This window comes from Aulostomus chinensis, chromosome 15 (assembly GCF_037954235.1).
Source record: "Aulostomus chinensis isolate RoL2024-O1b breed Wild chromosome 15, RoL_Achi_v1.0, whole genome shotgun sequence".
NCBI classification, from domain to species: domain Eukaryota; kingdom Metazoa; phylum Chordata; class Actinopteri; order Syngnathiformes; family Aulostomidae; genus Aulostomus; species Aulostomus chinensis.
Genome location: NC_141334.1, coordinates 24,840,218 through 24,861,116, shown reverse-complemented (window position 1 = coordinate 24,861,116; position 20,899 = coordinate 24,840,218). Strand labels below are relative to the sequence as shown.

Genomic DNA, 20,899 nt, shown 5'->3' with positions numbered 1-20,899 from the left:
AATACTTTTGACTCTCTGCCAAAGACAAAGATGAGTAAGCCTCTTGGGCTCTCCCAATCAACACACATTGCAACATTACAGCACGAGCAGGCTCCGGCCACCTCCTTGTGTCGGCCACACACTCAGACAAAGAGAAAAATGTCTCTGGGTCTTTTTCATTAAACTTTGGCAACAGTTTCAGGTTGCCCAAAATATCAAAAGACTCCTCTGTAGACCCAAGACTAAAGGAGGACTGCTCTACCTCCCAAGAACCATCAGCAGCCAACCTCCCATTCTCAATGAAGTCAAGCTTCCTCTGCTCTGAAACCGACTTTGCCCGCTCAAGCTTTAGTCTGTCCCTTTCAATATCAGCCTTGTGTCTTATGCCATCATGCTCCAAGTGCAACAACAACAACTCCTTCTGCTGGTCAAATGTCAAACCACCAGTCGCCATAACTGATGGTATCAACCCAGCAGCAGAAGTTAGATTAGACACCAGAGGGGCGGATACTTCTTCCTGAAGAGCCAAAACCCCACTTTCCCTTAGGTTTGCTTTCAATATCACTTTATTATCTTTCAACCGCTTATCAGGAATGCCAATGTCATAATGCTCTGCTATTCTTAAAAACTGCTCTTTTGTACACCTGTCCAAAAACTCCTCTGATGGAGCACTAACAAAATTAGTAATATCAGCCATCATGCAACAAAACCAAATGTCTAAACCCCACAACGCCACAGCCACAGAGGGCCAAGCAAGTGCCAACACGGTGGGTACAGGGTCCAAATTAACCCACAAACAGTGCTTATCCCCTCTACCTATCCAAATCTAACTCGACTCAACCTTCATGCAGTTCTAACGGCGGGTACTCATGCACTGGCTTCCGCTAGCGCAGATAAACAACCAAAAAATGGCAACTTCCCTGCAACTACAGAAAGTGCTCCCGAGCAGTTGCTCCAACCACGTTTACTGCAACAATACAAGAAAAAAAAAAAGACGAACCCAAAGGGGTACCGCCGCTATGTCTAACAGAGAATAATGCACTCACAAACAAATCTGCACCAACTGACACCTACCTAAACCGCCTGGCCACAACACTGAAACAAAAACCAATCATATTCTCAACTCAAAAAACTGTGCTTCACCCTAGCAGATTAACTACCATCACAAAACCAATCAAGGCTTACAATCTACACAATTACACTGTAATTGGACGAGCCCCCACTTTGTCATGACTTGGCTCAGGAGCCATGAGAAAAAAAAGGGGGGGACACAGTAGTTTATAAAGAAATGGATAAGTTTACTTAACAAAAGAAAGGATAACTAAAAACACTCAATACAGGTATGAGGTGTGTCATCAGTGGTGTATGTATGGGACATGGTGTGCAGAGTGTTGTATGGTGTGAACATAAAATGCTAAGATGGCCGAAGGCAACCAAACCAAAAGGTGCCGGGCATGTGGAGGAAGAGAGAAAACGGCCTGATCAGCCAGCCTTTTATACCCCTGGGAGCACTGGCCAGGTGCTCGCAGTTGGACTAATTGGCCCCTCCTCCTGAGGCCTGCAGGGAAACAAACAGAACATCAGACATGGGGAAAAACAACATAAGCAGACCCAGTAAGGCAGGAGGCCGTCACAGCTTGCTTTCCCACAAGACTCGTGACTTTGTTATGTGGGCTGACATGTTTAACGTTGACACAGGTCTCATTCTGCCAGAGAGATTAAACCAGACTCTAAATTGACCGTAGGCATGACTGGGAGAGCCAATGGTTGTCTGTCTATATGTGTTGGCCCTGCCATGGACTGGTGACCCATCCAGGGTGAACCCCACCTCTCGCCCAAAGGCTGCTGGGATAGGCTCCACCCCCTAAACCATTGCAGATAATCAGTATAGACATTGAATTTATCTGTTAGGTTGAATCACAAACACCTTTATAAATTTCCATCCATCCATTGTCTTCCACTTATTCCTACTTTAAGGGTCGCAGGGGGCTGGAGCCTATCCTAGCATCAACAGGTGAGAGGTGGGGTTTGCCCTGGAAAGGTCACCAGTCCATCGCAAGGCCAACATATAGAGACAAACAACCATTCACACTCACTTTCATACCTACGGTCAATTTAGAGTATCAATAAGCCAAGTGCCCAATTGCATGTCTTTGGATGGTGGGAAGAAGCCAGACGACCATAGAGAACCCACACAGGCACAGGGAGGACATGCAGACTCACACAGAAAGATCCCGTGCCCGAGCCGGGACTCGAATCCAGAACCTTCTTGCTATAAGGCAACAGTGCTGACCACTGCACCACCATGCAGCCTCCTTCAAAAATATATATTTACATATTCATTTAATTTATATGTATATAAAATAAACTTCTGCTTCAGTCAAAAGTAGACTGTTATTAACACTCAGAATGGTTTGTGATTCTGCAGGTAGACCAGTTTCTTTTCCACCCTGTTTTAACAAATAAACGTCTCTAAAAAAACAGGTTTATTTTGTTCTTCTCATTCAGCAGAGGATGGTTTTGTTCCATTGGTCTCTGGGTTATGGGCCCAGCATGCTTCCTCTGCGCCACTCCGCTCTACCATTTGTTGAACAGGCTTTGCTTTAGGAGTTTAGGATTGTGACAAGAAGAAGAGTCATCAGACATCTGCACCACTCAGAGATTTGGTTGGTCTTTTTGAAAAAATGCCAACAAACTAAAATCCTGTTGAATCCAGGAAGTTCTTGTTTCACTCTGATCTACGTCCCATGAAAAAGAGAACCTACTCATTCATTCAGCTTCGGTGACAGCGTCCTACCCAGCTCACTTTGAGTCCATTTTTTAAAACTTTTGTGATAACGAGATCACACTGTTGAGGATTTCCATTTCCACTCAGCATTTATCCAAGTGAAGCAGCCCCCCCTCGAAACAGACAGCCTAAGATTATTCCAAAAACTATGACCATGAGGACATGTCTTCATGAAAGGAACTTCAGACTCTGACCAAGTTTCAACAAGGAAATGTGATAAAATAAAATCATTAAAAATAAAAGATGGCTCTTAGATTCCACAGACAACCCTTTGAAAGTGAGTGACTAAACTGACTAGCAGGAAGTATTATAATAGTAATAAAGTCAGACAGAACCCACCTGTGCAAACACATACTAACAGGTTTTTTTGACAGTCTTGCAGTGTAATATACTGGAGTATTTGACACCTGTATGGTGGCTGGTAAATTATTGAGGGAGGAAAGGTGCTCTTCATGATGAGTGGGAGTGGCTACTGGCTCAGGGTCATGCTGACATGAGCATCAATCAGAATGAAAAGCAATGAACTTCATGAAGTTTTGTCAAACACCTTTCATGTTGGGGTGTGGGCCATCAGATCTGTGAAGGACAGGATCGGTCCAAAAACAGTCAAAGTTGCTGATGCAACCAGAACCAGTTGCAGTCCAGAAGTCTTTCAGCCATTCATGCAGACGGTAAAGACGGCTGAAATGCTCCCTGCATTTGGAAGGAGCAGGGATGGGGCCAGAAGAAACACAGAATTGAAATTACAAGAGACTGGAGTTGGTCATGAAGTGTGATTGACTGACTCCTCATGACGTCATTGGTGCACACCTGTATAATCAGAATTTGAGCTGATGGGTGGAGATCGATGAGTACTGGGGACAGTTTGATAACGTCCATAACTTTGGCACCAGGAAGACAGTCAGTGATAGCACCTTGGAGTTCAACAGACCTGATGATTGAATCACCAATGACAAGGATTTCAGCCACCATCGTAAACAGAGAGTTCAGATGAGAGAGAAAACCTGCGGTCAGCCTCACCAGCGAGGGCAGTGGCAGAGGCAGCAGAGTTTAATGAAGCAGTATCAACTGGCAAGTCTCAGCTAGAGGTGATGTCACCACTGGCTAGTTGTCTGGAAGAAAAGCTAAAACGCGACTTCCCATGTGAAAGATAGCCCTTGATCATAACCAATTTAGCTTGTTTAAAATAACTGCCGTTTGCAAAGAGGTGGAAGAAATGAACGAGCCTCAGCTGTGGCCTGAAGGGTTTTTAGTGTGATGATTCTATAAGGACTGCAAACCCAGGGCTGCTGCAGATACAAGGAATGTACCGGAAGACACAAGGAAAATATCTATGCCTGAGAACGAGGTGCTGAAAAGATATTATGTCTGTTCCTATGACTGGTATTAGAGTTATATCTTACAGCCCAACGTTTTGTTATAGACAAGCTCCTGGAGAACGCTGACATTTTGTGCGTAGAAGAGACTTTTCTGGTAAAGCAAGATATGGATAATCTGAACTCTGGTCGTGAGGACTTCCATGGAGCTGGGGAATAAACAAAAGATCAGAACACTGGGGTTTGCGTAGTAATGAGACAGGTATACTACTAAATGGGGACGATGACAACAAGACTGGTATATCGCCTGATTTGGCTAGCAGCAGGGACGATGGCGAGAGACCAGTAGAAGCGCTCACAGAGTTGGACACAGCAAGAGGAGAGAGACAATCACAGCGTTTCCCATGGGAAACCGTTGGATCCACTCAGGACGGGCTGCTCCAGAGAAGTCGAGGCACCTGTGGCCACTGGGTCAGGGAGCTCTTTGAGCAAAGTAGTTTGACACACAAGAAGGTCGTCTAGAGAGAATTGAGGAAAAGAAATCCGTCTCCCCTTCTCCATAACCGACGTGCACAGGAGAGGATGGACATCAGATGAGCCAAGAGCAACACTATTTGCTGGATTCTCAGAGCTGCGAGGCCATCCAGGTGCAGCGCGTCCAGCCAGGAGACAAACAGGGACTGCTGCTTGAGGACATTATTCAGGAGACTCTCGATGGTGTGGAGTTGGGATCTCAGACTGGACAGCTCTGGATGCTAAGTTGTCCAACCAGCCGTCACATCACCTCCTGAACTCTAGTCTCCTCTTGACCAGGTTCTGGATGGTGATTCAGCAGGAGACGGGAACGTAATCAATGTTGAATGAATTTAAAAGCTGCCTTCAAGCTGCAGGATGAACTCCTTCACTATGTGGGTGGTTCAATGTCACTGGTTTCATTCCAGCTTTGACCTGAGCACATGTTCATTCACATTTCCAGTAGCAGGGTGATACTTTCTCACACTTGTGGACAAACATCAGCATTCTTCAAACAGCAGCTCCTCTGGTCAACAACAGAAGAAGCTCAAGTCTTCTGGAGAATGAGGGCATCGATCCCTCTACCTCTCGCATGCTAAGCGAGCGCTCTACCATTTGAGCTAATTCCCCTGCAAATGGCCACAGCAGATAATGCAGCTTGACCTTCATGCATGGTTGTGTGATTCACAAGTTGAAGCTTCTCTGGTTGACCAATATGTGGAATCTTTTTTCAAACTTTCAGTGGAGGTTTAAGTGATGAAAAATATGTGTTAGCCACTGGGAGTGTGTGTGTGTGTGTGTGTGTGTGTGTGTGTGTGTGTGTGTGTGTGTGTGTGTGTGTTTGTTTGTTTGTGTGTTTATGTGCAGATTTTCCCCTGGAGCAACTGATTTTATTTGAAGCAAGAGCCTCCAGATCAAAGTCAGAATTTATGATGATGTCATCAGGGCTTTGATTGTGTATTTATTTGAACCTAGAATTCTGTCTTTGATCTCAGGAGGACATGAAAGAAAGACAATAAAAAAGTTTATAAGAGCACATTCATCTTCATTAGAAAACACTTGAACTGTTTGACAGTAGAATTTGTTTGAAACAGTTTTCAACACTTAGAATTAAATTGAAGATAGAAAAAAATCTTCCACACTTAAATTCTGTCTCTAACTGAAAACTGGGGATAAACATTTTTATAATCAGTCTGTTTATATGTGTTGGCCCTGCCATTGACTGGTGACCTATTCATGTTAAATCCCGCCCCTCATCCAAAAGCTGCTGGGATAGGCTCCACCCCCCTTGTCGCATTGCAGATGATCAATATAGAAATGGAAATGTGTCTGTGAGGTTAAATTGAATACCTCTATCAGTCAACTTCTGCTTCAGTCAAAAGGAGACTGTTATTAACACTCAGAATGGTTTGTGGTTCTGCAGGAAGACCAGTTTCTTTTCCACCCTGTTTTAACAGATAAACATCTCTAAACAATCAGGTTTATTTTGTTCTTTTCATTTAGCAGAGGATGGTTTCGATCCATCGACCTCTGGGTTATGGGCCCAGCACGCTTCCGCTGCGCCACTCTGCTCCACCATTTCTTGAACAGGCTTTGCTTTAGGAGTGCAGGATTGTGACAAGAACAGGAATTTGAGTTTTGAATGTTTCACCATTTGTCTCTGAATCAGGAGGTCTTGTAGAAACAGGGACTGACCTGACACCAGCTCCCTCATGGAACAATGGTTCATTCATTCATCGCTGCCAGTCGGCCTCAAAACACACAAAACACCAATTAAATCCAGTCTCTTGGAGCCTAAAATGAAACTCCGTCACACACGGTGGCTCCGCTGTGGCTCACACAGGTGAGTGAGGTTGAGCGCTCCAGTCTGCTCTATGGAGTCATCAGACATCTGCACCACTCAGAGATTTGGTTGGTCTCTTTGAAAAAATGCCAACAAACTAAAATCCTGTTGAATCCAGGAAGTTCTTGTTTCACTCTCATCCACGTCCCATGAAAAAGAGAACCCACTCATTCATTCAGCTTCTGTGAGCTGCAGCGTCCTACCCAGCTCACTTTGAGTCCATTTTTTAAAACTTGTGTGATAAACACAAACAAACCAGAACATAAAAAAACGTGTAAATATCTTTCAGCATCTGATCATACAATATCACTGTCTCGTTTGTTTGCATGTTCTATTAATCAGATTGAATCATCAATGGATGTTATTTGAGGTGTGTCTGTTTCTGGTGAAGCCTGTTTGGTCTGGGGGGGTTAAGATGGTGTGGGCTGTTTCAGCTCTGGTGGTGAAGGCTTTCGCCATGACAATCAGACTCTCATCTGTCCTTCATATTCCCTCAAATGTGCAGTGTGGACCTCACACACTGAATTTAGTCTGAAAACTCTTCATGAACAGCAGGAGACTCAGAGTCTCTGTGGTGCAATCGGTCAGTGCTCAGCTGTTAACCCAGAGGCTGGTGGTTGGAGCCCACCCAGGGACCAGGACCAGGCTTTACTGGTGCTGAGGACTCTTGATCAGCTGGTGAGTTGCTCCTTGATCTCAACATTGGTTTGTTTCATCCTGAGTAGTTTGATTCTAGCAGAGTCGTTGTTTCAGTCTGAATGTGGACGGACAGATAGACCCTCCACAGCAGAGGCACCTGACAGAGCTCTTGATGAGGCCCTTTCGTCATTCAATGAAGTCATCGTGTGGAGGAGGCTGGGGGGGGGGGGGGTGGCACTGGCTTGGATGCTACAGCTAAGGTTTGCGAGGTGGTGGAGAAATGTGAGAGAGCTCTACCAGCTGGAGCCTCTTGGGTCACGGGAGGCTTCCCTCCTGGAGGTGGCAATGATGAATTTTAAAATCCGCTCCTCTTTCATGCTGAAATGTTTGATTGTGTTTCCTCTTTCATTCATGTGTGATTTTAATCGCAGCTCTCTAAACCTGAATGGAGCCAGAGCCGATTTTAAAAGAGCTGCTCTTCTTAAACTCATGGAGATCAAGAGGATCCCCGCCATGTTTGTCCAGGAGACCCACAGCACAACAGTCAGTGAATGGGAAGGCAGGAAGGCTTTTAATGGGGGTCATTTTAAGTCCCAAGTCCAGCTGTAGCAGAGGGTGGACTTTGATTCTCCAGGAGGTTTTTATACCGGTTTCTTTGGATTTGGAGGAAATCATTCCAGGTGTTGAAAGAAAGAGAGAGCAGCTTTGGAAAATGTTCAACTTGTGTTTTTAAATGTCTTTGCACCAACAAATGTTTGGACAGGACGGCTTTTTAAACAGTTTAGACGACACCGTTCAACATTGAATCTGATGGGTTCATGTTTTTAGGAGGGGATGTGAGCTGCACAGAGAAGCTCTTTGAGACAGGAAACATTCAGAGCTCCATCCTGCTTCTTCCAGCAGGATCCACGGGCCCCACAAACACAGCAGCTGTCTGGTGTGGAGGGTTTTTAACCACCTGGACTCACTCAACAGGTGACTTGTTACCAAAAGTGTGTGCACCAAGTTACGCACATATCCGAGCGAGAGAGAAAGAGAGAGCTTGACATTTAATAATCCAGTCTTCTTAATGACACCCAGATACATCGAGCGTCAGCGTTAGTTCTGTCAGGCTATGGTAGTCAAGCGCTATTGGCTTCCTGTCCGTCAATCAACTGATCAATCAGCCGATCTACAGCTGCTCCGCATCAACTGATCAAATCCCTCGCTTCTGATTGGCCCCTCTCAACTTAAATATCATCTGGCCTCAGCTACCGCTCTGCTAGCTACTGGATTATGCTGCTCTGCCTGCTGTTATCTGCTGCTCCAGTTGCTCCTGCTCCTGCTCCTGCTCCTGCTCCTGCTCCTGCTCCTGCTCCTGCTCCTGCTCCTGCTCCTGCTCCTGCTCCTGCTCCTGCTTGCAACTTGCTACCCTCCACCTCCCGAGCTCCACCTTGTCGTGTATACATGGCATAGTTCGTTCCATGTCATGTCGCTTGCTCTTTTCACAGGGGTATGATTGCTCTTCCAGTCTTAAACTGGGAGAACCTTCCCTCATGCTGCTGGTCCCCTTTTTCATGGTGCTAATGAAAAATTATCAGGGGACTCCCCTGAACAGAGCCATACTGCCAATTGTACTATAATAAACAAATCAAGCTCATTATCATCTGTTTTTCTTGACATGAATGGACCTGAAAGAATTAAGACTGTCAACAGTTTTTATGCCCTCCCCATTAACAAGGACGTCAGGTTGCTGATCTACATCACACCTCTTGATGGAGAAATACATGGCTACTGTCTTGCTCACATTAAGAGTAAGACAATTGTATGTCAGCCAATCTGACACTCTGTTTAAGGCTGAGGTAAGTTTTCATGCAGCTTGTTCTCTAGTTTTGGCATGGACATAAATAACTATTGTCTGCATACATTGGCATGTGAACATCTGGGCAAATCAAGGGTACATCATTAATATAGACTAAATAAAATTGGTCCCTGGGGCACTCCAGTGGTGCTATTAGACAGGGTGGAGCATGTGTCAATAATTCCTGTACACTGCTCTCTTGAAACTAAATAGGATTCCATCTATGACAAAGCATTCGCAGAGAAATCAAGCTGTGAGGGTTTGGACAACAAAACATGATTTACTGTGTCAAACGCCTTCCTAAAATCCAGGAAGACAGCACCAACTACACCACCTCCGTCAAGCTTAGATTTAATTTGCTCTATAAAGTAACAAAGGCCGTTTCCGTTGAATGATTTGCCCGAAATCCAAACTGCATAGGGTGCAGTAGGGAGTGGCCCTCCAAGTAGGCTATCAGCTGGTCACATACAACCCTTTCAGTTATTTTAGAGATGGTAGGGAGGGTGCTGATAAGCCTATGAACTGAGACATTGGCTGCATCCCCAGATTTAAAGATGGGGGTTATTACTGCTGTCTTCCAGGCAGTAGGAAAGTAAGTTTGTGCAATGGATAAATTGACCAAGTGAGTAATAGGAGAACAAAGAATATTTGCAAACTTTTTAACAAATGCACAGTCACAGTCAAAAATGTCATTTGCCTTGGAATTTCTGAGCTGCTTCAGGATTTTAGCTACAGACACTTCTGCCACTTCTGAGATGTTAAAGGATGGAATATCTTCTTTCACAAATGTAATGATTTTCTCTCTTGCGCCAAAACCTAATGCTAGATCATGAACTGAATCAATAAAGTAACTCTTGGAAATTTGGACTTTGTCCTGGATGAGGGTCCCCTGCACTTGCAATTCATACCCAGTATATTTTTTTATTGCTGTCTTTCTTAAGAGCTCTATTCATATTTTGCCACGTTTTCCTGGAGTTCCCTGGGTTAGGGTTAGGTCATTTATAATGTTAATAAAAAAATTTGCTTTGGCCTTTCTCAATTTATTCACTACTTTGTTATGTAGCTGCTGAAAGGTTCTCCTATCACTTGCTAACCCAGATTTAAGTACAATTTTCAATGCGTGATCCCTTTGACGCATTAAGTCCCAAACTTGATCACAAAGCCAAGGTAGATTTTTGGTTTTTCTTGAGAATGTAACATTTTTGCTAAAATCGCCTTAATCCTGTTAATAATAGTCATTCGGTTCTCAGAGGCATTTTCAAGCTCCCTAGTAGACAAGATCTCATTCCAATTCTGTTGCTTAAACTGACATTCAAATTCACTAATAAGTCTCTTTGGTACAATACTTGAGGTTCTTCTATTTTCCTGTCGGTACATAAACCTTTGTTTTGTTAATTTCCTTGATATCAATGTTAAATTATGATCTGATAATCCAGTTAAGAAATTAAATGTTTTTGTTATTCTCTCTGGCTTATTACTAAATATGAAATCAATTTGTGTTTGAGATGATGGTGTGATTCTGGTGGGGCCTTGGATTAGTTGAGTGAGGTTAAAGTGCTTTGTTAGAAGCAGCCCATAGGTCACCGCGACAACTGAAGATAGACCCAGGGTTTCGGTGGATATCTCCTGCAAGTAGCAGCGTCATAACGAGGTATCCGAGAGATCTTCTCAGTTGTTCTGATGGTCCTTCTCTCTCCCTGGATGGAATCTGCCTCGTCGGGGAAGCCGCTTTGCCATGGTTCAACATCATGGAGTATGAGATGTATTGACTCCGTGGATCAAAGGTAGCAAGTTCATTTTGTTTTTGCTGGTGTAGATTCGTTGTTATCCAACAACAATGCACAGACAAAGCCAGAACTGTAACGATGTAACTTGCAATTATGGCCGACTGTATCAAATCAGTGATAAATCTGCGCTGTTTAATCTTAATGTTAAAACAAAAACCAGGTCGATTATTGATTAATTTTGAAGTGGCGTTTCCGGCACCGGTCGCACCTGCCTTGCAATGGGAGCGTTCTGCCATCTTTCTCTCGTGTGTCGTCATCTTCCAGGACCTTAACTTCTTTCTCAAGCTGTTCAAATCCTCCATGCCACCCGTGTGTTTCGTGTACTGCTGGATGAAAATTTTGATTTGTGATTTTTTCGACCTCCCACCACCAAGCTCAGTTTTCAAAATCATTTTTTTCTCAGCCTCCACTGCCCCCAGAAATCAGAGAAGAACTGTTCAAAATTTTGGTTATGAATCAGCCTCACATTAAAATGCCAGTATGGACAGTGTCAAGAAGTCACCTGCAAGGAAGTATCTACCACAAGCAAATGATGGTCTGAGGAACCTACAGGTGACATTGTGGCCCAAAGAAGCCTGTTGTTGTATGCTTGGTCCCTGTGTGGGCAGGATGAACATTTGTGACCAGTGTCACCCCATTCAAAGCATTTCATGTTGCCAGAACTAGCATACACAGTGTAGAACCTGTTTTCAAACTTTACTTTAAAGGACACCTCCAGAGTTTGCAAGGGATCATTTAAATACATGAACCCCTGCCTCCTCAGAGACTGAACGTGCTGCAGTCTGGCATCTCATATTCCATAATGTTGAACCATGGCAAACGTGCTGCAGTCTGGCGTCTTTACAGCCCAGACGAACTGTTCTGAAACCACTTGCAACCACGTCAGTTCTTTTTCAATTATCTGGTTTGGGATGAAAGGAGGAAGATAGATAGATAGATAGATAGATAGATAGATAGATGCTTTATTAATCGCCAAGGGGAAATTCCATTCCACACTCAAATGCCTGATACAGCTAACACACGCAGTCACAACTATTACAGGTTAATTGTAATAATGGTACACTTCAGAATTAACAGCAGCACATATACATTTGTTGTGAATGTACGCTAAACTTGAACAGTCCGTTGACCCAGTAGAGGCAAGTGAGAGTGAGGCCTGCAGCCAGACTACAAGGTCGGCGCTGCCACCCCAAGGGAGGTGGAGAGGGCAGAGGCAGGGGTCAGGAACACATGGGGGAGGATAGTACGTGCCATTTGCGTCACAAAGAATGACAGTCAGACAGAAAAGAAGAGGAGGAGTGCGACTGCTCTCGCCGAGTCCCAAGGAGAACACCTGACATGGTGATACGGGTCGATGGCACATACAGCCGTGAAACGGTATCAAGCACCAGGACTTTGTCAACCGACAGGTGAACCAAACACTCCTCCCGGACAAAGCCCCCACGGCTTTACTCATCCGAGAGCCACGTGATGTTACTGTGTCCCATCTGATCAGCTGAACCTGTCCCCCAGTGTCCCGAGCATCAGCCACAACTCTGACCCCGTGTCTGATCGACATGGGAGGCGAGCCCTCCTCAGGGAGGGACACCATGGTTCCCAGCACAAACGCCACTGATTAAGTCATTTCAACAAGAACCACAAATCATTGAATTAAACACCTCTTACCTGTCACCAAGAAAAACATGCAGAAACTGGAAACAAGGTGTCACAAAGTTTCCCCCCTCATTCAGCTGCACTAAACACTCCACAGCCACTCACACACTCAGACTCCCAGCATGCAATGCAGGAGAGGAGAGAGAGAGAGAAGCCTCGATGCCTCCCCTCCCATCACAAAGGATCAAACTGATCTCAAAATTCTTTGATCAGAATTCTTTTTACTCCTTGAAATATCTATCATTACATTGTCACAGATGCTCCATTATTATTGCAGTACCATAAACAATATTACAAATATATTTCCATGGATGGGAACCGATTTAATATTTTGCAGGATATTACACTGTATTCCCCTTTTTAGAAGAGAGACTTTAATCTCTGGCTTTGATGTCTAAGTTCTGACTCTGATGTCATTGGTGGTGACTGAATTCTACCACCTGACAGACTGTGAAGGCTCGTATTTGTGATGTCATCCATAAATACATGAAGGTCTTGTTTCAATGTCAGGGATTCAATCAGAGCAGCACGGTGGTGCAGTGGTCAGGACTTTCGCCTCACAGTAAAAAGGTTCCTGGTTTGAGCCCCGGCTGGAGCACGGGGTCTTTCTGGATGAGTCTCCATGTTCTCCCTGTTCCTGCTTGGGTTCTCTCTGTTACTCCAGCTTCCTCCCACAGTCCAAAGACATCAAGAGGGGACCAGGTTAATCTAGACTCTAAATTGACTGTAGGCGTGGCTGGGAGAGCCAATGGTTGTCTGTCTCTATGTGTTGGCCCTGCCATGGACTGGTGACCCATCCAGGGGGAAGGCTGTTGGGATAGGCTCCACCCCGCCCTCCCTCCCCCCGTGATTCTTAACAGAGTAAGTGGTAGAAAATGGATGGATGGATTGATGGGAGATCTGTCACTATTGGTTACCCCGGGGTCATGACTGGACAGAAGATTGTAGGTTCAACTCCTGGCTAGTTCAGTTCAAACTTCTTACTCAAACGTTTTCACACCTTAAGTGTGAACCTTTGACAAAACTCAACTGAATCCTACAAGGTTGCCTCCCTTTGCTACTGTAAAAATTAATACATGTATGGATCCTGCTGCCTCTCACATGTTAAGCTGGCGCTTGACTGATGGCACAAAATCAAAAATTTCCCGTGTGTCATCAACATTTCCTGAAAATTAAATGATGGGATCTGTTACGTTTTTTAATCAGAATCAGGAGAAATGTGCCCTGATAAAAAAGTCATAATTCTTAATTTTGATTTTGATTTCTTCACTCCTACACAAGAGAGTTAAAGTGTTGGCTGGCTTGGAGCAGCTGCTGCTTCAGAATGGGACGAGCCTCAGGACTTTCCAGTGAACTGAAAGCTCAGCGCTCGAAAACAGTGGAGATGGTTGTGGACTTAAGAAAGAACTCAGCCCTGCCCCCATCACCCTCTGTCACTCCACCATTGACACTGTGGAGTCTCTTCGCTTCCTGGGAACCATCATCTCCCAGGACCTCAAGTGGGAGCCAAACATCAGCTCCCTCATCAAGAAACCATAGCAGAGGATGTGCTTCCTGCAGCAGCTGAAGAAATTCTGTCTGCCAAAGACAATGATGGTGCACTTCTACACAGCCATCACTGAGTCCATCCTCACTTCCTCCGTCACCATCTGGTGAAGGACAGGGAAGGACTGAGGAAAAACTCCATAGAAAACCTTTTTAACAGGGCAAAAATCTGAGAAACCTCAGGGTGAGCAACAGAGGAGGGATCCCTCACCCAGGACAGACAGACGTGCAGTAGATGTTGTTACGGACAAGAAAACAGTTTACAATGCAGAATGTGAGAAACATGGAAATGTTAATAACAGCTGAAGAAGGAAGCATCTGGAAGGGGAGGCAGGGAGAGCAAGCCAGCTTGATGGGGGACTGGATGGCAGACTGGTTCATGGAAGGGGAGCGCAGGCCGGTGTAACAGTAGTATCTAAGAGCAATCTTTTATTGTTAATGATTTTATTTCATCACATTTTATTTTCCTTGTTGAAACTTGGTCAGATTCTGAAGTTCCTCTCATTCAGGCGTCCTCATGGTCATAGTTTTTGGAATAATCTTAGGCTCTCTGGTTGGGGGCGGGGGGGGGGGGGGGTGCTGCTTCATTTGGATAAATGCTGAGTGGAAATGGAAATCCTCAACAGTGTGATCTCGTTATCACAAAGGTTTTAAAAAATGGACTCAAAGTGAGCTGGGTAGGACGCTGTCACAGAAGCTGAATGAATGAGTAGGTTCTCTGTTTCATGGGACGTGGATGAGAGTGAAACAAGAACTTCCTGGATCCAACAGGATTTTAGTTTGTTGGCATTTTTTCAAAGAGACCAACAAAATCTCTGAGTGGTGCAGATGTCTGATGACTCCACAGAGCAGACTGGAGCGCTCAGCCTCACTCACCTGTGTGAGCCACAGCGGAGCCACCGTGTGTGATGGAGTTTCATTTTAAGCTCCAAGAGACTGGATTTAATCGGTGTTTTGTGTGTTTTGAGGCCGACTGGCAGCGATGAATGAATGAACCATTGTTCCATGAGGGAGCTGGTGTCAGGTCAGTCCCTGTTTCTACAAGACCTCCTGCTTCAGAGACAAATGGTGAAACATTCAAGACTCAAATTCCTGTTCTTGTCACAATCCTGCACTCCTAAAGCGAAGCCTGTTCAATAAATGGTAGAGCAGAGTGGCGCAGCAGAAGCGTGCTGGGCCCATAACCCAGAGGTCGATGGATCGAAACCATCCTCTGCTAAATGAGAAGAACAAAATAAACCTGTTTGTTTAGAGATGTTTATGTGTTAAAACAGGGTGGAAAAGAAACTGGTCTTCCTGCAGAAACACAAACCATTCTGAGTGTTAATAACAGTCTTCTTTTGACTGAAGCAGAAGTTTACTGCTAGAGGTGTTCAATTTAACTCACAGATAAATTTCCATTTCTATACTGATGATCTGCAAAGGTTCTTGGGGGGTGGAGCCTATCCCAGCAGTTTTGGGGCGAAGGGTGGGGTTTATCCTGGAGAGGTCGCCAGTCCGTGGCAGGGCCAACACATATAAACTGACTGTTTATAAAAATGTTCATCCCCAGTTTTCAGTTAGAGACAGAATTTAAGTGTGAAAGATTTTTTGTATCTTCAATTTAATTCTGAGTGTTCTGAACAAATTCTACTATTAAACAGTCAAAATGTTTTCTAATGAAGCTGAATGTGCTCTTATATACTTTTTATTGTTTCTTTCATGTCCTCCTGATATCAAAGACAGAATTGTATGTACAAATAAATACACCATCAAACCCTGATGACATCATCGTTAATTCTGACTTGGATCTGGAGGCTCTTGCTTTAATCTTGACTTTGATGTCTGTGTAGGTTCTCATTCATCCAGGTCATCGTAGATCGAAGCGAAGTAAAATCTGGTTAACTGGACGTAAGTTTATCTTGAAGACGTTTCACCTCTCATCCGAGAGGCTTCTTCAGTTCCTGTGAAGAGTGTGGAAACTCCAGCTTATAAACCTATGTGGGAGTTGTCAGTGCTATTGTGGTGGAAACGACCCTCCCGAGACTCACCTGGCCTCCCCAAACGACAGTCGTTGTGCGGTGTCAGGGAGTTTCAGGGGTGGTCGTTAGGGAGTTTCACCGACCACTCAGATGCTAATGGGCTGTGCTGGCATCAGCCGTTCCACATGGGTCTTTCAGCTGAGCTCTTTGGGGAAGCTTTGAAAGGACTTGGTTGTAAATAGGTGAAAGGAAATGTCGCAGTCCACCTCCTCTGTTCAAAGATGGTTTCTCTATCCTGACGTGGATGGCTTCTTTAACTCCTCTTTCAAACCATCTGTCCTCTCTGTCGAGGATTTGGACATGGTCGTCCTGGAAGGAGTGGCTTTCCTCCTTGAGGTGGAGGAAAACCGCTGAGTCCTGTCCTCCAGAGTTGGCTCTTCTATGTTGGGCCATGCGCTTGTTGAGGGGCTGTTTGGTTTCCCCTATGTAGAGATCCGTGCAGGCCTCACTGCATCTGACAGCGTATACCAGATTGCTTTTCTGGCTGTGAGGGGTGGGATCTTTGGGGTGAACCAGTCTTTGTCTCAGAGTGTTGTCTGGTTTAAAAGACACAGGGATGCGGTGCTTATTATAGATTCTCCTTAATTTCTCAGAAACCCCTGCCACATAGGGGATCACTATGTTTTTTCTCCTTCCTTCTTCATCTTCCCTCCTCCTGGAGCTCTCCTCCTTTCTGGACCTGGAAGAGGATTTTACAAAGGTCCAGTCTGGGAAGCCACAAGTTTTAAGTGCTCTTTTCAGATGCTGCTGTACTTTGATCTGACTCATGTTTCCTGACAGGTTGCTGTTTCCACTACAGAGCCAACAGTAGTTAATCCTATCAAACCAGTATGAAGAACTCAGCTTTTCACTTCATCAATGGAATCACTAATGTGAATATGTTTTGCTTCATGATGTTGAGGGAGGGTTTGTTCAGATGATTCTAGGAGAATCAATGATGACATCAATATTTAACATGAACATCAATCAAGAACGACTTGTTTGAACTGAACATACTGGATACTGTGGTGCCTGATGAGGACACAACTGTGGTACAAAGTTGCAAACGAGGGTCTTTGGAGTAAGATTTAGAAAAGATGGTTTCCAAATCAAATCACTTGTTACAAGGGAAAGTCTGCACATCAACACACACACACACACACACACACACACACACACACACACACACACACACACACACACACACACACACTCCCAGTGACTAACTAACATTCTAATTCTCTTATAATGTTATTCTTTGAACTAACATTCAAGACTCAAATTCCTATTCTTGTCACAATCCTGCACTCCTAAAGCGAAGCCTGTTCAATAAATGGTAGAGCAGAGTGGCGCAGCGGAAGCGTGCTGGGCCCATAACCCAGAGGTCGATGGATCGAAACCATCCTCTGCTAAATGAAAAGACCAAAATAAACCTGATTATTTAGAGATGTTTATCTTTTAAAACGGGGTGGAAAAGAAACTGGTCTTCCTGGAGAACCACAAACCATTCTGAGTGTTAATAACAGTCTTCTTTTGACTGAAGCAGAAGTTTACTGATAGAGGCGTTCAATTTATCCTAACAGATAAATTTCCATTTCTATATTGATGATCTGCAATGGTACAAGGGGGGTGGAGCCTATCCCACCAGCTTTCGGGCAAGGGGCGGGGTTTATCCTGCAGAGGTCGCCAGTCCCTGACAGGGCCAACACATATAAACAAACTGATTTAAAAATGTTCATCCCTAGTTTTCAGATCGATTTAAGTGTGGAAGAATTTTTGTATCTTCAATTTAATTCTAAGTGTTCTGAACAACTTCTACTATTAAACAGTCAAAATGTTTTCTCATGAAGCTGAATGTGCTCTTATATACATTTTATTTTGTTTCTTTCATGTCCTCCTGAGTTCAAAGACAGAATTCTAGGTACAAATAAATACACTATAAAAGCCCTGATGACATCATCATAAATTCTGACTTTGATCTGGAAGCTCTTGCTTAAAAAAAAATCAGTTGTTCCAGGGGAAAGTCTGCACATAAACACACACACACACACACACACACACACACACACACACACTGGCTAACACATATTTGTCATCACTTAAACCTCCACTGGAGGATTGAAAAAGATTCCATATGTTGGTCAACCAGAGAAGCTTCAACTGGTGAATCACACAACCATGCATGAAGGTCATAATCAATGTTGAATTAATTTAAAAGCTGCCCTCAACCTGCAGGATGAACTCCTTCACTATGTGGGTGGTTCAAAGTCACTGGTTTCATTCCAGCTTTGACCTGAGCACATGTTCATTCACATTTCCAGTAGCAGGGTGATACTTTCTCACACTTGTGGACAAACATCAGCATTCTTCAAACAGCAGCTCCTCTGGTCAACAACAGAAGAAGCTCAAGTGTTCTGGAGAATGAGGGCATCGGTCCCTCTACCTCTCGCATGCTAAGCAAGCGCTCTACCATTTGAGCTAATTCCCCTGCTAATGGCCACAGCAGATAATGCAGATTGACCTTCATGCATGGTTGTGTGATTCACCAGTTGAAGCTTCTCTGGTTGACCAACATGTGGAATCTTTTTGAATCGTCCATTGGAGGTTTAAGTGATGACAAATATGTGTTATTCACTGGGAGCGTGTGTGTGTGTGTATGTGTGTGTGTGTGTGTGTGTGTGTGTGTGTGTGTGTGTGTGTTTGTTTGTGTGTTTATGTGCAGACTTTCCCCTGAACAACTGATTTTATTTGAAGCAAGAGCCTCCAGATCAAAGTCAGAATTTATGATGATGTCATCAGGGCTTTGATGGTGTATTTATTTGTACCTAGAATTCTGTCTTTAATCTCAGGAGGACATGAAAGAAACACAATAAAAAAGTACATAAGAGAACATTCAGCTTCATTAGAAAACACTTGAACTGTTTCACAGTAGAATTGTTTTGAAACAGTTTACAACACTTAGAATTAAATTGAAGATACAAAAAAATCTTCCACACTTAAATCCTGTCTCTAACTGAAAACTGGGAATGAACATTTTTTTAATCATTCTGTTTATATGTGTTGGCCCCGCCATGGACTGGCAACTTATCCGGGATAAAACCCGCCCCTCGCCCGAAAGCTGCTGGGATAGGCTCCACCCCCCTCGTACCATTGCAGATCATCAGTATAAAAATGGAAATTTATCAGTGAGGTTAAATTGAACACCTCTATCAGTAAACTTCTGCTTCAGTCAAAAGTGGACTGTTATTAACACTCAGAATGGTTTGTGGTTCTGCAGGAAGACCAGTTTCTTTTCCACCCTGTTTTAACAGATAAACATCTCTAAACAAACAGGTTTATTTTGTTCTTTTCATTTAGCAGAGGATGGTTTCGATCCATCGACCTCTGGGTTATGGGCCCAGCACGCTTCCGCTGCACCACTCTGCTCTACCATTTATTGAACAGGCTTTGCTTTAGGAGTGCAGGATTGTGACAAGAACAGGAATTTGAGTCTTGAATGTTTCACCATTTGTCTCTGAAGCAGGAGGTCTTGTAGAAACAGTGACTGACCTGACACCAGCTCCCTCATGGAACAATGGTTCATTCATTCATCGCTGCCAGTTGGTCTCAAAACACACAAAACACCAATTAAATCCAGTCTCTTGGAGCCTAAAATGAAACTCCATCACACACGGTGGCTCTGCTGTGGCTCACACAGGTGAGTGAGGCTGAGCGCTCCAGTCTGCTCTGTGGAGTCATCAGACATCTGCACCACTAAGAGATTTGGTTGGTCTCTTTGAAAAAATGCCAACAAACTAAAATCCTGTTGGATCCAGGAAGTTCTTGTTTCACTCTCATCCACGTCACATGAAATAGAGAACCCACTCATTCATTCAGCTTCTGTGACAGCGTCCTACCCAGCTCACTTTGAGTCCATTTTTTAAAACTTTTGTGATAACGAGATCACACTGTTGAGGATTTCCATTTCCACTCAGCATTTTTCCAAGTGAAGCAGACCCCCCCCCCCCGCCCAAAACCGGAGAGCCTAAGATTATTCCAAAAACTATGACCATGAGGACGCCTGAATGAGAGGAACTTCAGACTCTGACCAAGTTTCAAAAAGGAAAATAAAATGTGCTAAAATAAAATCATTACCAAAAAAAGATGGCTCTTAGATTCCACAGACAACCCTTTGAAAGTGAGTGACTAAACTGACTAGCAGGAAGTATTTTAATAGTAATCAAGTCAGACAGAACCCACCTGTGCAAACACATACTAACAGGTTTTTTTGACAGTCTTGCTGTGTAATGTACTGGAGTACTTGACACCTGTATGGTGGCAGGTAAATTATTGAGGGAGGAAAGATGCTCTTCATGATGAGTGGGAGTGGCTACTGGCTCAGGGTCATGCTGACATGAGCATGTGCTGCACTCAGCTATGGTCATCCTTCCAGGATCTCCTCCACACACTCCAGTTCACAGCTTCCAGCACTCAAGAGATCAGTGTACAAATCTATGGCCAGCTTCCTCATCTTTACTGGACCTATTGTTGTGACTCCATTTGGAAGCTTGAGATGCATCATCACATTATTCTCTCTGACCTTTTTCTCAGGCTTAAAGAAGAAGGATGTTGGGGCATGTGTGTCTTTGATAGTGGAGACCTATTTTTTTGTTACTTTCCCTGCTCTCCATGCGCTGCTCTGGCTGCAATTGACACTGGTTTCCACTGGTTTGAAGAAAATACTGTTTCATGCTGTGAAATTAAGTTTTTTATTGACTGAGCATTAGTTGTTAATCAACATGTAAGCATGGATATAAAACAGTAGTTCAGAATTATTATAAAGTACTGTAATATAGTGTTGTAATCCACTGTAAATTTACAGTAATTCATTTCAAATACTGTTTAGTGTTGTTAAATTCAGTTATCTGACCGTTGTCTTGATGTCATTGTTAACTGGCCATTTTATCTGTTAATTTACATGAAAGAGATGAATATTGAACAGTATTTTACAATTGTC

The 20,899-nt window shown here is 43.9% G+C and overlaps 3 non-coding genes across 3 annotated transcripts; 1 reads left to right on the top strand and 2 right to left on the bottom strand.

Moving 5' to 3' along the window:
• Positions 1-5,153: 5,153 nt before the first annotated feature.
• On the bottom strand, positions 5,154-5,226 carry trnaa-agc (transfer RNA alanine (anticodon AGC)). Its single transcript has one exon. It is a non-coding gene; the product is annotated as a tRNA-Ala (tRNA).
• Positions 5,227-6,096: 870 nt separating this feature from the next.
• On the bottom strand, positions 6,097-6,168 carry trnam-cau (transfer RNA methionine (anticodon CAU)). Its single transcript has one exon. It is a non-coding gene; the product is annotated as a tRNA-Met (tRNA).
• An 11,075-nt stretch (positions 6,169-17,243) lies between these two features.
• Positions 17,244-17,315, top strand: trnam-cau (transfer RNA methionine (anticodon CAU)). The gene has a single exon. It is a non-coding gene; the product is annotated as a tRNA-Met (tRNA).
• Positions 17,316-20,899: the final 3,584 nt, after the last annotated feature.